At 37.7% G+C, this 14,018-nt stretch overlaps 1 long non-coding RNA gene across 2 annotated transcripts; it reads left to right on the forward strand.

Moving 5' to 3' along the window:
* The first annotated feature begins 9,145 nt into the window (after positions 1–9,145).
* LOC307126291 lies at positions 9,146–12,889 on the forward strand. Of its 2 annotated transcripts, XR_013816475.1 has the most exons (7): positions 9,146–10,159; positions 10,750–10,823; positions 11,072–11,119; positions 11,203–11,286; positions 11,437–11,642; positions 11,810–11,969; positions 12,068–12,889. It is a non-coding gene; the product is annotated as an uncharacterized lncRNA (long non-coding RNA). The 2 variants fall into 2 exon arrangements; XR_013816474.1 differs by having other exon boundaries at positions 9,146–10,823.
* The last annotated feature ends 1,129 nt before the right edge of the window (positions 12,890–14,018 follow it).

Consider the following 14,018-nt stretch of genomic DNA (forward strand, 5'->3'; position numbering starts at 1 on the left):
ATTCATGATGAGGTGAGCCAGGGTTGCCAGGTTTTTACAACAAAACCCGCACAATTGCACAATCGCTTCAGCCCGCGGACATGAAACACAGCCCGCGGCAACAGTGGAAAGCGGGAAAACCACGGACTTGGCAACACTGGCTGTCACTCGGATACGCTTCCAGCGCTTCGCACACACATTGCACCAGAACCGTTTTCGGAACCGAAACTTAGGAATTTCGCGCGGTTCTGGTATTTTTCAAAAATCAGTTTCGGTTCTGCATAAGAACCGGTTCTCGGTTCCCAACCCTAGGTACAAATGAAAACAGAAGTCTTTTTTCAGTTCCTTCTGACCTGTGATCAGTGAGTTCTTATGTGTAGCTAATTATTTATTATTCGTGCACACACTGCGGCTTCTCTCTCTCCTGACAGAACGGTGTTTTCGTGTTTTCTATCTTGTGAGTCAGTGTTTTTGTACGTCCTCGTCGCGTCTATCGGTTCTACAATGTGCATACAGTCGTTACATCTTTAGAGATAAACCTTACACACGCCGAGGCTCGGGCTGCACTGATCGGCCGGCCTCCAACATCCCCGACCCCCAGTACTGCATCTGGCCCACAGCGGAGGCACCAAACGCGGCGTGAGATTAAGCAGAAGGGGGGTAAGCGTGAGCATATCCAGGCTAGCCAGCTAGCCCCACAATAAACTGGATTACATTCGATTACTGCTGTTGTGTCTTTGTTTGCGCTGTGTACTCAATGCGCGTCACTGACGCTTTCCATATGATAGGAACATATCTAAAAATAATGGTATTATCAACACTTACTCATAACTCGTTCATCTCGACAGCTGTAATGGTACTTTGCATGTGTTACAAAGTTGGTAATAATGATGAAGACGGACTCGGCGTGACTGGGACTCGTGTTTATTCAGAACTCTCAGATACAAACAATAAACTCGCGCTGACTGACAGCGCTCTCATAACTCAGTAGTTACTATAAATAACTTTGTTAGCAATCACTGAGCTCAGTCTCTGGTACATTAGTGATGTCCGGTTCGCGAACGATCTTTCTTTTGAATCGGTTCTTTTTAGTGAACCGAATCAGTTCACCAAATCGGACTGAATCGTTCTAAACGGTTCGCGTCTCCAGTCAGCGCTGATCCATAATTTACTAAAGTTACTAACTTTCTGACATGAGTGACAGTCCCTCCGACTAGAAATAGACTAATAACCTGAAGTATATGCTGTAACTAAAACAGTTCACTGAACTGAGACTGACAGAACCGATGTGAAGTGAACTCCGGTCCATCCGTCTCTCTGGCAGCAGCTCGTGCCTCGTAGACCTAGTTAAACCACGCCCCCTCCGCTCGTATCAAATGCAAAGATGTCAGCCAATCACAACAGTGGGCGTTTTTTACTGAAGTCTCACAGCAGACACGCCTCTTGAAGCAGGGCCTTAAGCCACAGGTTTTTTTTTTTTAAATAAATGGCAACATTAACCAGCGCTGAAAAAGATGTTGCTTGCTCAGTCCAAACAATACCGTTTGATTAACCGCTCGTCGTCAAATATTTAAAAACATTTGTCCTTCCTCTCCTGAAAGATTCCCGTCTCCTCAGTGTAATCACAGCCCTTACTGGCGACTCCTAACTAATAACTGGGAGAGTAAGAGTGAGTCTTAGCTTTAAGAAATTTGATAACTTGCTTTTATACTTAAGTTTGAAAGTAGGAGTAAATTTCAGGAATTCTCAGCAAAATGGCATTTTGAGAAGCTTGATAAATACGGGCCCAGGTCATTTAGGTCCATTAACACATTTGTGCCCAATTTTTTTTCTGAATGGTTTTATGCATATAGTCATGTTAATAGTGTCATATGTGAACATGTCCTGCATTTGTTTTCCCCAAGTTTTTTCTTTAAAATCATATTTGAATGTGCGGAAAATCTGTTGTATGCACCCCATCGATGTCAAATTTGACTAGGAGGAGAACATTTGTCATCTAACTCAAAATAACTGCTTTCAACAGACCAATCTTTATTCATAAACAAATGTATTATGTATAAAAGTCGAAGAACATCTATCTGCATCTATCTTATAATCTTTTGAATATGAAAACACAACAAACAACAAATACATTTGTCTTAAAGTGGTGGAATATAGTGCAGAACTAAATTCAGCCATTAAGTTGCCCCAACAAGGCATTGTGTATCAAAAAGTTCAATGAAAATAAATAAATGAATTATGAAAAAATGACATCTATATAACAAAAAACTAATAACAAAATAGCCCCATAGTATTCAATGGCTGACTGTAGTAGGTGATTTCATAAAATAATGTGAATGTAAACTCATTACTTGTCTGAATTTCCACATTGTAATGGAATCGTAAGCCACTAGTCATAAAAATAAAGAGGGTCCTTGACCGATTAGAATGAAACGCATCCAAACTGGATGAAGGCTCCTCAATATTTTGGCCCTTGCAAGACAAAATATGATATTTTCCCCTATCGAATTAAGGTCTACTGTACTGTACATGTCAGTTAAAGGGTTACATTATGTTTTAGGTGGGATATTATGAAAGCAAAAAGCACTAAACAAGACCAATAATCTATGTATTAACCTATTAACACCGTTTACTCCATTTCCCCATTATATGTACTTACAAGTCATTTGCTCACCGGCAACTATAGTTAACTATAGTATACAAAACACTATAGATCTCTTGTAAGATTTGTTTTACTTGGATGATTCCTGAGACTTTCACAATTATGTAGAGATATATATGTCAACAAAAAATTCTTATTAGTAACATGAAAATAACCTTTCTTTGGGAGGGTTGGACTTTGCCATGCTTGCTGGACGTAGGGGTAGGAAGTTGGCAGCCTCATGTGACAGGAAGGAAGTGAACAGTGTTGGGAATAACGGCGTTACAGATAAACGGCGTTACTAACGGAATTACTTTTTTCAGTAACGAGTAATCAAACGAATTACTGTTTCTTCCGTTACAACGCCATTAGCGTTACTGAGGGAAAAAATGCGGCGTTACTATAATTGAGCTCATTGAAGCGGTTTTCATCCGAACTGGCTCTCTGTCAGTCGGACCTGCAAAGCGTGTGTGTGTGTGTGTGTGTGTGTGCGCGAGCCAGCCATGCGTGTTGGGGTTGGGTTGGGTGGTACACATAACTGATGATGATTGGTGGGTGGGAGACAAGGTTGAGGTTGATAGGTTGAGTTCACACACACACCTATGACGCACACGCATATGCACAGTCAGCGATGGCAGTCCAACGACTTCAAAGGTAGCTTTCGCAAACTGAAAGTATAAGCGCTACTTTTCCCTCGTTGAGGTGAAAGGTAAGAATGTTTATGTAACGTGCAGCTTATGCCCAGGAAGAAAGAGTCTATCCACGTCGGTGGCAAGTAATTCTATTTCTAATCTAATGAAGCCTCACGTCATCACAGCCACAACATTAGTGGCTAAAAACCCAGGTGATAACGTGAGCTCCACTACCAGAGGAGCAGTAAAGAAGTACTGATACTATTTACACAATATTTACACTATAGTAGGTCTACTGATATTTACAATAATATATTGAATTTGATAGGTGTCTCACATTGTCCCACAGCAACATTACAATAGTGTACATTAATGTACAATGTTTTATAATAATAATTTATTCTATTTAGTGTCCAATTCATTCATTTAACATATTTAATATTGGGGGCATCCAAGTTATTTGACATATTTGAACATTTGAAGAAAAAAAAAGTAACACATTAGTTACTTTCCCTGGTAATTAGTTACTTTTATAATGATGTAACTCAGTTACTAACTCAGTTACTATTTGTAAGTAACTAGTAACTATAACTAATTACTTTTTTAAAGTAACATGCCCAACACTGGAAGTGAATACCTTTTTTTTCTTTTCTTGAAATCCTTTATTTGGTTGTTTGCTTGCATGTCATTGAGACATAAAACATGGATAACATCCAAAAAATACTTACAAAAGGAAAATGACAACTATACGCTAACTGAACTACTGAACTGAACTGATTGAGACACAGAGAATTAGAGTGGATTTGTTTCTGTTAATTATATTCATCTTAAACAGGACAAAAGCACAGAAAAACTCCTGGTGAAGCGACTGAGATCCACGTCTACATAAAGATGGTGTTTATTAAAGAGGAGAGTGAAGACGTGAAGATTGAGGAAACATTGAGAGTGAAACATGAAGAAACTGAGGAACAAACAGAGAAAGAGGAGAGTGAAGACGTGAAGATTGAGGAAACATTGAGAGTGAAACATGAAGAAACTGAGGAACAAACAGGTTGGTTTCATTCTCAAAGCTGAACTCAGTCATTTGATCCTTATTCAAATGTTCAGCTCTACAGAAATGAAGGATATTTTTGAAGAATGTCATATGAGTGTCCAGATTAAAGTGCTATTATTTGACATGGAGTGGGTCAGACGTGTTGAGATCACATGACCAGACAAACACTAATGCTGTGAAGATCCGACTTCAATTTGTTATTACGACACATTAAATTAGGAAAAATAATAGAGTAATAGCCTTTTATAATTACTTGTGTGGCATTAAACCCAAAATCTGATTTGAAAACCATTCATTTATGTCACTTAATACTGGATAACAGCATCAACAAAATCTGTGTTTTGCATAAAGCAAAGCATGAAATGTGACTGAGCTTTACATTTGTTGTCTATAAGGGAATTTTTTTCTCATCCTCAAAAGCGCTCTCTGTTTAGCTAACATGTTGTAATGTAGAAGATTTTGTTCATATTCTACAATGTCATTGGTGACTGAAACGGTCATTGATATGGGGATTATAAATGTAATCTGGAGAGAATTTAGCAAGGGAAGTGTGTAAAACGGGTGTACAATCCTACTCCTGGAGCGCCTCTGTCCTGCAGAGTTTAGCACCAACCCTAAATCGCACCTGAATCAGCTAATCAAAGTCTTCAGACACCTTCAGCAGGTGCGTTGAGGACAGTGGCCCTCCAGGACCGAGTTTGGACACCCCTGATGTAAACATTTGAGTCACACAAATTATTCATTATTTTTTGAAAGTAACAGTTACTTTTTTTCCGGTTGGATCTTAATATCCTTCCACCATATCCTCTTCATCTGTCAGTGGTGCTGGTGTTTTGCGAGCCTCTGAGTAGAATGAGTTGAAATATGGCTATAATTCAGTGGGTACCATGATGTAAATCCATTTCTTTCCTACCCGTGTCATTTGAGCCATCTGTAAAGAGGGTGTATTGATTCACTCATCAGCATTACCAGTGTGTTTTTGAAATGTGTGGCCACTGCTTGATTTATAATACAGGCGTATTGGTTCTTGCATAATTGTACTCCTGTGCAGTAGCAGAATCTTTGAAGCACTATTTGATGAGTGGCCCGAGATGATCTGCGATAGCCAGTGGGTTGAGATCAGGTTGTGTGTGATGGGTTATCATTGGCTGATCAAAGACCACATGCAACCAAATTAGTTGACTAGCAGTTTGGACTAGTCAACCAGCCACTGGTTAATCTATTGACAGCCCTAGTAAACATATTTGGATCAAGTAAATGATTTGAGGGATTCTTGATGGAATCTGTCTTAAATGTCCCGCTAACACTCGTCCAGTGTAGTTTAGTAGGAAAGGCAATAGATTATAGTAGGATAATACTCTCTTGGCCAAAAACAATACAATCATAAGGCTTATCCAACACAATACTTATCACAGGGTTCTTCGAAGACTTCTAGCTCAGCATCTTCATGTCAGAATGTCTCGCCTGAATTCCCAAAAGCTCATGTGATCTTTTTAAAAGTGATGTCACTGCCTTAGGGTGTGAGTAAATTAATAAGGAGTTATACTTTTGGAAGGAAAGTTTGTGATCCTTTGCATTTTAGCTTTTGATCCTTTGTCTTTTATAAATTTGATTTGTTTATGAGGGAAGAATTTTCAAGATTCTTATAATAATAATGCGTAACAGATTTAGCTAAATAAAATGTAAATGAACGTTCTATACATGTGATCCTCGTTAACTACAGTAAGCAATTCTAAAACATTTAAAAAAAGAGTGAATTAATCCATAGGCAAAAACAAAATACAAAAGGAAAACCTAGAGATGGGATACGTTTATACATTTCTCACATGTATTTGCTTGTTCCAACTCTCTAAAATTCCTTTAGGCCTTATCTTGCTGATGTGTTTTTGCTGTACCTGGTTTGGGGTTTTGGGGACCAGTTTGGGGATTACGAGTTGAAGAACTTTGAATCCCTTTGCAGTCAAAGATTGCAGACGGCCCCAGATTACTGTTGTTTAACATTCACTGCATGTTAAAACATCACACTCTTTCTTTATCTGGAAAAACTCAGTATCATTAGACAGATTAAAGACTCCAGCTTTGATATTTGAACACTGTTTATGATAAAACTGGGTTGCAGTGACATTAATTTCTTAATTTATGTCAGCAGTGCAAAATAACAATGAACTGAAATGAACAATATTTTGAATGGAATATCACACGCAAATTAATTATCTTGTCTGCTGCGGTCCAATTGTGTTTTATATCAATAATGGATGTCTACATTATATACTAAGCAGGTGTAGTGATTAGCGCCATATAAAATGCTAAATATAACATGTTTTAACATCACCATATGAATGAAATCCCCATTATATTGCGACAGGAAGCTAATACAAACACTCGATGGTGCTCTAAAGTGACATTTTGAGTGAAAGTGTAATTTTAATCATTTAAATTGTGTTATGTAGCTTGATGCTAACTGTAGCTCTAATGCACCAGTTGGACCGGGAGCGTTGTCTATTTTGTTAAAATAATTCACATAAGGTTCCAAGTATGTGTTTTAGTTTTTTATTTTTATTTTTAGAAAGACTTCAGATAATATGTGGATAACTGCAACCTGCTTAATGGGCCATTAATGGTCCATTTGTGCCTGCATAAGGGCTGTAGCTAATTTCTGAACGTGAGAACAAAAGAATAACGATAAAACAATAATGAGGATTACGTCTCATACTCTCAGAGGTGTAAAACAATCGTCGAGTGAGGACATTGTTGCATTAATTGAGCTATTCTCCTCGCCAGAAATTAGACAAAATACTGCAAATGGGTGTTTGCAGGCCAACAAATATCTTCTCTAAAAAAAATCCTGACTTGGTCTTAGAAAATGTTTCATAAAATTCACAGTTTTGGTTTTATGTTTGAGCCTATATATCGTCATATCAATAACTGTCAGAGTAATTCTGAGTATTCAGCTGCAGTGTTCATTTTGACAGCAAATTTTGATTTAGTTTTTGTCATAGTCTATTGACTAAAATGCCATTTAGTTTGTCATATTTTAGTCACCTGAATTGTTTTTAGTTTTAGTTGACTAAATCTACAGCAGATTTAGTCTCCTAAAATCGAATGAGTTTAGTTCAATTGTAATACATTAAGCATTTAAGCATTACATAACCGACTGTCACTTGAACTGACATTTGTCATCATTTTTTTTTTAACATTAAAAATACACGAAAGAGAGCTCAATTCACTTTTTTGTTTGTTTTTTTTAAAAACATCTATATAGTTTTCATAACTTTGTATTTCTGTTTTAGTTAGTAGGCCATATCAGGTTAAGCTAAAGCTTCAAATATATTTTTTATTTTTTTTTATTTCAGTGTTTAAATGGTTTTAGTTGACTATTATAACCCTGATACTTTGATACTTTATTGAATATTGTCAAATACTGGTATTTCCTCCTGACTATGAATTAAATAGGATTTAAATTAAATACAGTTTATTGTGTAACCAAAAACAAATATATAATGCGTGACTTTTAATTACAAACAAGCTCGAAATACACATTGACTCTTATTTTGAAATGTCTGCCTTACTATTGCAGTTGCTCATTCAAGTTCAGGAGATAAAATATGCGTTGTTACAACCGTCTAAAACGTATTACTATGTAAACATCGTAAAGTTAACATTGTCATTATTCATCAGCATTAGTTCATAAACAATTGTCTGGCATAAATGTGAGTTATTCATTGATTGTGAACCGCTCTGGAGCGCTGGATTGGGGATGCGTGAGCCTGTAGAAGCGCAACAGCGCCGTGTTTACCAGCCGTTAGATCAGCACGTTCAAATCAAATGTGCGCATCTGTGACACAGGACATCAGTTCTGACTGGATCTCTTCCCTAATCGATCCCTCCCTAACATTTTTGTCTCGTTTTTATTTGTTGACGAAAATGACAGTTGATTTTTGTCATAGTTTTTGTCAACCAACACTAATTTTTATTTAGTTATCGTCTCGTTTTCGTCAGTGAAAAAAGGTTGTTGACGGAAATTGACAAATTATTCGTCAATGAAATTAACACTGTTCCGCTGTAAACTCTCAAGTGTTGGCTTTCTAGAAATATATTTATGTGTCTATTCAGAATAACTTGTGAGCAGCAGCCTTTTTACTATGGGTATGCCAAAATGGTGGCTGACAGGCAAGGGGTTAAGTCATAGTTTGCTTGTTGGGTGAGGGGTATTGTGTATTATTTATGAAAAAAGTAAATAATTGTGTCTGATCTGTGGCAGTCACTACACGTTGTACACTTTCAGTTAAGTGGGTATAGGATAGGTGTATGTTGGTTTTTAACCCCTATTGGTCTGAGGGGGGGTTTGGGGCCCTTTAGAAGTTTTGACATGCTCTGACGTGTGCTTTTTTCAGTTGCTTATAAACAGGTTAATGGCAAAAGTGTCATTACACTGCATTCAGCACAAACTGGGCTACCATAATATGTTAGCAACGTGTTTGTACATGATTTATGCGTGGTTATTGAGAAAAACATAAGGCCATAAAATGCATAGTAAATATGTGTCCACAAGAATTTTGAATAATCCCAGATAGCAAAAAATATCGGCACGGCTTCTTTTTGCCGCCGGCCCTAAGCTGTCGGCTATAGGTGCGTCCCGCTGGCGGTGATGAAACGTTTGCCGCCGAATACGTCACTCCCATTTCTTGCGAGATGCCGCGGCCGACTAGCCGGCGGGCCGCCGGCTTCATTTTCTCTGGCGGTTGCCTCCGCCTAATGGACCGCGGCCGGCTGGCGGCAAGCCGCTGTGAAATACAAGGATTTCTACTCTCAAATTCGACCAGCCACGTTGGCTATGTTTGGCTTGTTGGGAAATAGAGTGGAACTGACAGCATTTTAACTAGTTCTCACATTTGAAGCGATTATAAAATCATAATAGCCTATATGTGAATTATATCAAATATTAGTTTTTTTTGCTCCAAAGCCATTAGGGTTTATAACAGATTCTTGACTCTTGATTCCATGATAAGGTTAGGTTTAGGAAATTACATTTAAATTTTCACTTGATTATTTGCATGTCGAGTGTGTTTAAACAGTGTTGGTCAATTTGACCCATAATGGATGTAATACTTTTTTTTTTTTTAGCATAATAGGAGGGTTAAGAAAGTTTGAAAGTTCATTTTAGGATAACACTTATTTTTGTATTGGCCTTTTTTCTATTTCTTTTTGGACTGACTTTAAAATAGACATGACAAAAAATTAGAACTAACTTCATGACATTTTACTTTGTTTTCAAAACCCATATTTTTCTGAAAAACAAAAATATATTATTAATTATTTAGGAAAAATTCTACATTCATAAGACAAGAATAACTCAAAAGAAGCCCTCTAATATTACCTCTTATAAAGCTGATTTTTACAATATTTGAAACCCTCTCAAACATGAGGTCGCAAAACAAAAAGCTTACAAAAACAGAAACCTGAAAGCTTTTCAATTTCATGTGACTGCCTTAATATTATAAAGTATTTTCTATCTCAGAATTCTTATTTTTATTATTTATTTTATATACAGTGTTACATTTGTTGTTATTCTTTGTTCTACATATTCGGAACTGTACCACAATGCTTTATTATTTTTATTTTTCTCTCATTGTACTTTTTGTATTGTACTTGTCTATACATGTACTAATTTAAATAAAAATAAAATAAAAAAAACAGAGAAGTACCTCCACCGGCCGAGAGGGGCAGTATACTTAAAAAAGACGGAAGACAAACCGGTAAAACATACAGATTTACCAACAGCGGCCGCTCATCACATGGTTTTAGTATTTGAAGAGAGGAGATCAGAAAATATCCTCGACTACGAGCGTTTAAGTAAGTACATGTTTCCTTTTTGTGTCACACAATATTATGTTCATTTTTGATGTATATACCGGTAGGTTGTTTTAATTAGTTTGTTCAGACACGCACGCTGATATAGTGCACAATACACAGTGTTAGCTAACACGTGCTGTTTCGCCTTTTTTACACACTGAGTTCAAGCATGTTCTACATGTTAAAATGTATCTAGCTACTGTAGGTAAGTTAGCCAAAGCTTTACATCTAGAAAGACTTAAGTTTAACTTTTGGTGTTTTCTAACAAAACAGAATGATGTATATAGGTTATTTAAATTATTTTGTTAGTCCGAACAAGCATGCTGCTAACGTTAGGTCAGTTTTAGCAAGTGTTAGCTAACATGTGCTGTGTTGCTACTGTTCTTCTAGCATTTAAGGTCATTTATGAGTTATTTCTCTGAACTGCTGTACTTATTATGTTTGAGGACAATGCAGTTTACTTGAATCACTACACTGAATGAATACATTTTACTGTTCCACATTTGGCTGACCAGTTTTTCCCCCCACAGCATAGCTACTGTATATTCTGTATTTAACGTTAATGCGGTTTTGTTCACATTTTCTTGCAGATACCTTGACCAGAGCACAATCGGTTATCTTCATCCAAGAGACCTATTGTTGGACAATCGTTTCGGCTTTCAAGGTAAATAAATTGTTAGTCACAATGTCTAGTTACTGGGCTATAAGGAGAAGAATATTGAAAGGAGTTGAGATGGACAAACAGGAAATTGCAGATGTTGGAAACTTTAACAGTATGGAAAATTGTGCCTGTAGTTGTTGATATATATATATATATATATATATATATATATATATATATATATATATATATATATATATATATATATATATATATATATATATATATAAAATAAAATATTTTTTATGTAGATTTCCAGAATGAGAACCAAGCCCTGAGGGAAAGCAATGCACGAGCAGGTGAGAACATGCACTCTTTCTTAAATTTTACTTTTTTGACTGTGATGTAGGTCCAAAATTACCAAATGCCTTTCATTTTGTAGCTTCGGATGACAGCGGCTCACTTCATGAGCAGGTGAAGCAAGTTGGGACAATGTTGACGACGTTTGCTCGTACTGGGCAATCAGGTACAACTTGCAAACAACACCTGTGGTTGTTGGTTTAATTCCCACTGGGGCCACCTGTACATGTAGTAGACCTAGTTGTAAATGTCATAGTTTAGTAGTTGAGGGACCAGGACTGACTGCTTTATTCTTTTATTCTGTGAACCCCTGTAGGTGCAGATCAGACCCTAATGCTGCGACGTCTTGGAGAGTTTGGCGATGTTGTGCATAGCATGGACAACAAAATGGACACTATGCTGCAACATTTCAGTGCCAATGTGTCTTTTGGAGAGTTATCCCTGCCAGGGGGTCTGTTACTCCCCCTAGACAACCCATTTGGCGTTGCTTGACAACAGTTTGAGGCAGGATAAAGAGCTCCAGTAAGTGTGCTGATTTTGTTTATAATGCTGTAGGGTAATCTAAAAAGTAAAATTTAAGATTGTACACTGCATATTCTACAGTCTGAATCACAGCCTGTCACATTTTTATATTTATGTATGAGAAGCTTCAGAGATATGTAATTTGTAACACTTTTTTGTATTTTCAGCTTCGGTTTTTGGCAATCAAATGTGGGAGGGACCTAAAGACAACCGTGTGGCGAATGCTTTAGAGTATCTTCTCTAATCACCTTTCCATTAATACAACCTGGACGGGTGTAGGGGATAAAGCATGTTTTAGAGACATGTTCCTGAAGACCATTGTTCAAAGTAATATATATATAAATATATAAATTTGTTATATATTTAAGTAGATGTGTGTGGCCTTATGACATTCACATGGAATGACAGATCTGTATTTTCTACAGGAGCCATCCGGAAGAACCCGGCGACCCAGGATGCCACTGATGAGGCGGTCCAGGTTAGCGCTATGCGTTACCTGAAAGGAGCATCTGATCGTGAAGGTGGAAAAAGACGCCGCACAGCTGAGAGGGACCCACAGCCGACCTCTTACACCTAGGCTGACTACTGACACCTGGAACCCTTTCTTTATCCTGCAGTCAGTAACATCAAGACCCCTAAAGAAGCCAGAAGTTTCAGGCTACACTCACCCAATCCACACTGTTCACTGTGGAAATTACTTTTTTTTTATTCCCTGTGACCCTGCCTTGAAGGCAGCTCCTTGGATAGATATGGGATGGCGAGGTTGTTTGTCCTTTATATAGGCGCACAAGAAATCACTGAAGATAAGCCAATTTGCGCTGCCTCATTCTGGAGGTCGGGGAAAACCGGAGAACCCATAGTCAGGCTTGTTATAATGGTCTGTTCTACTACTGTTCTATTCTTCTCCAGAGCTTTACTCTAAATTATTACCATTTATGCTATTGTTAGAAATGGCTTGTTAAATGTGATGTTATACCTCGATTTATTTGGTATCCTGCACATTCTTTGGTACCAAATATCCTCATTATTTGATATAATATTTAATGGTAATTCTTTTCATCCCAGAGCTGACCTATTTGTTATTAACAAATATTGTAAGTGTTATAATTTGCTTGTAAGGCTGTTTTTTTTTTTTTTTAAACCAAAATTTAATTGGAAACATGCAGGTTCTTTAGTAAATGTTTTTTGTTATTTATAGGCCTATTTAAGCTTATTTATTGTCTGTTATATTTAATTTATATTATCTTGTATCATTGACAGTTAATGTACTTTGAAATGTGGAATAAAAATGCCAAATGGGAATTTATCTGGTTTGTTCAATTATTATCCATCATAAACTGCATGTTACAAATATATGAATAATAAATAAATATATATATTATTTATTACACAATAAGCGGAGGCAGATCGTTCGAAAAAAGCGTTTGCCTCCGCCGGGCCGCCTTCTGGTATAAAGGCGGCGGAACGGCGGTTTGCCTGCGGGCCGGCGGCGGTACGAAGGCGGTAGGAAGCCGGCTGCCGCTTTTAAAAAGCGGCTGCCGCCGGCGGTGCGCCGTCAAACATGTTTGCGATTACGCAATTCTGACGCTTCTACAGCCGCCGGATCACCGCCGGTGGTCCGCCGACTCATTGCTATCTGGGATGTATGTTGTTGGAGTTTTTGCTTCAAAATGAAAACCATTGTGCAACCATTCACATAAAACAATATATTTATTTCAATTTTGTAAGAAACTTTACATTTACATTTAGTAATTTAGGAGACGCTTTTATTCAAAGCGACTTACAAATGAGGGCAATAGAAGCAACTAGAGCAGTCAAGGGCAACAGTATGCAAGTGCTGTAACAAGTCTCAGTTAATCTAGCACAGAACAGATTTTTATTTTTTTAAATAAATTAGACAGACAGAAAATGAATAGAATAAGTGCTATTCTTGATTGTTCAGGTGCTGCTGGAAGAGATGTGTCTTTAGATGTTTTTTGAAAATGGCTACAGACTCGGCCGCACGAGTTGAGATCGGCAGGTCATTCCACCAGGTGGGGGTGGTCCAGGAAAAGGTCCGTGACAGCGATTTAATGCCTCTTTGGTATGGCACCACAAGGCGTCGTTCACTGGCAGAACACAAGTTCCTGGAGGGTGTGTAAGTCTGAACAAGCGTGTTTAGGTATATTGGTGCAGAGCCAGTGGTTGCTTTGAAGGCGAGCACCAGTGCCTTGAATTTGATGCGAGCAGCTATTGGTAGCCAGTGCAGACTGATGAAGAGAGGCGTGACTAGGGTTGGGTATCGTTTGGGTTTTTTTCGATTCCGGTGCCAAACCGATACTTTTAAAACGGTTCCGGTGCCTAAACGGTGCCTGAACCGATACTTTTTTTTTTTTT

This window comes from Gobio gobio, assembly GCF_949357685.1.
Source record: "Gobio gobio genome assembly, chromosome: 5".
Lineage (NCBI taxonomy): Eukaryota > Metazoa > Chordata > Actinopteri > Cypriniformes > Gobionidae > Gobio > Gobio gobio.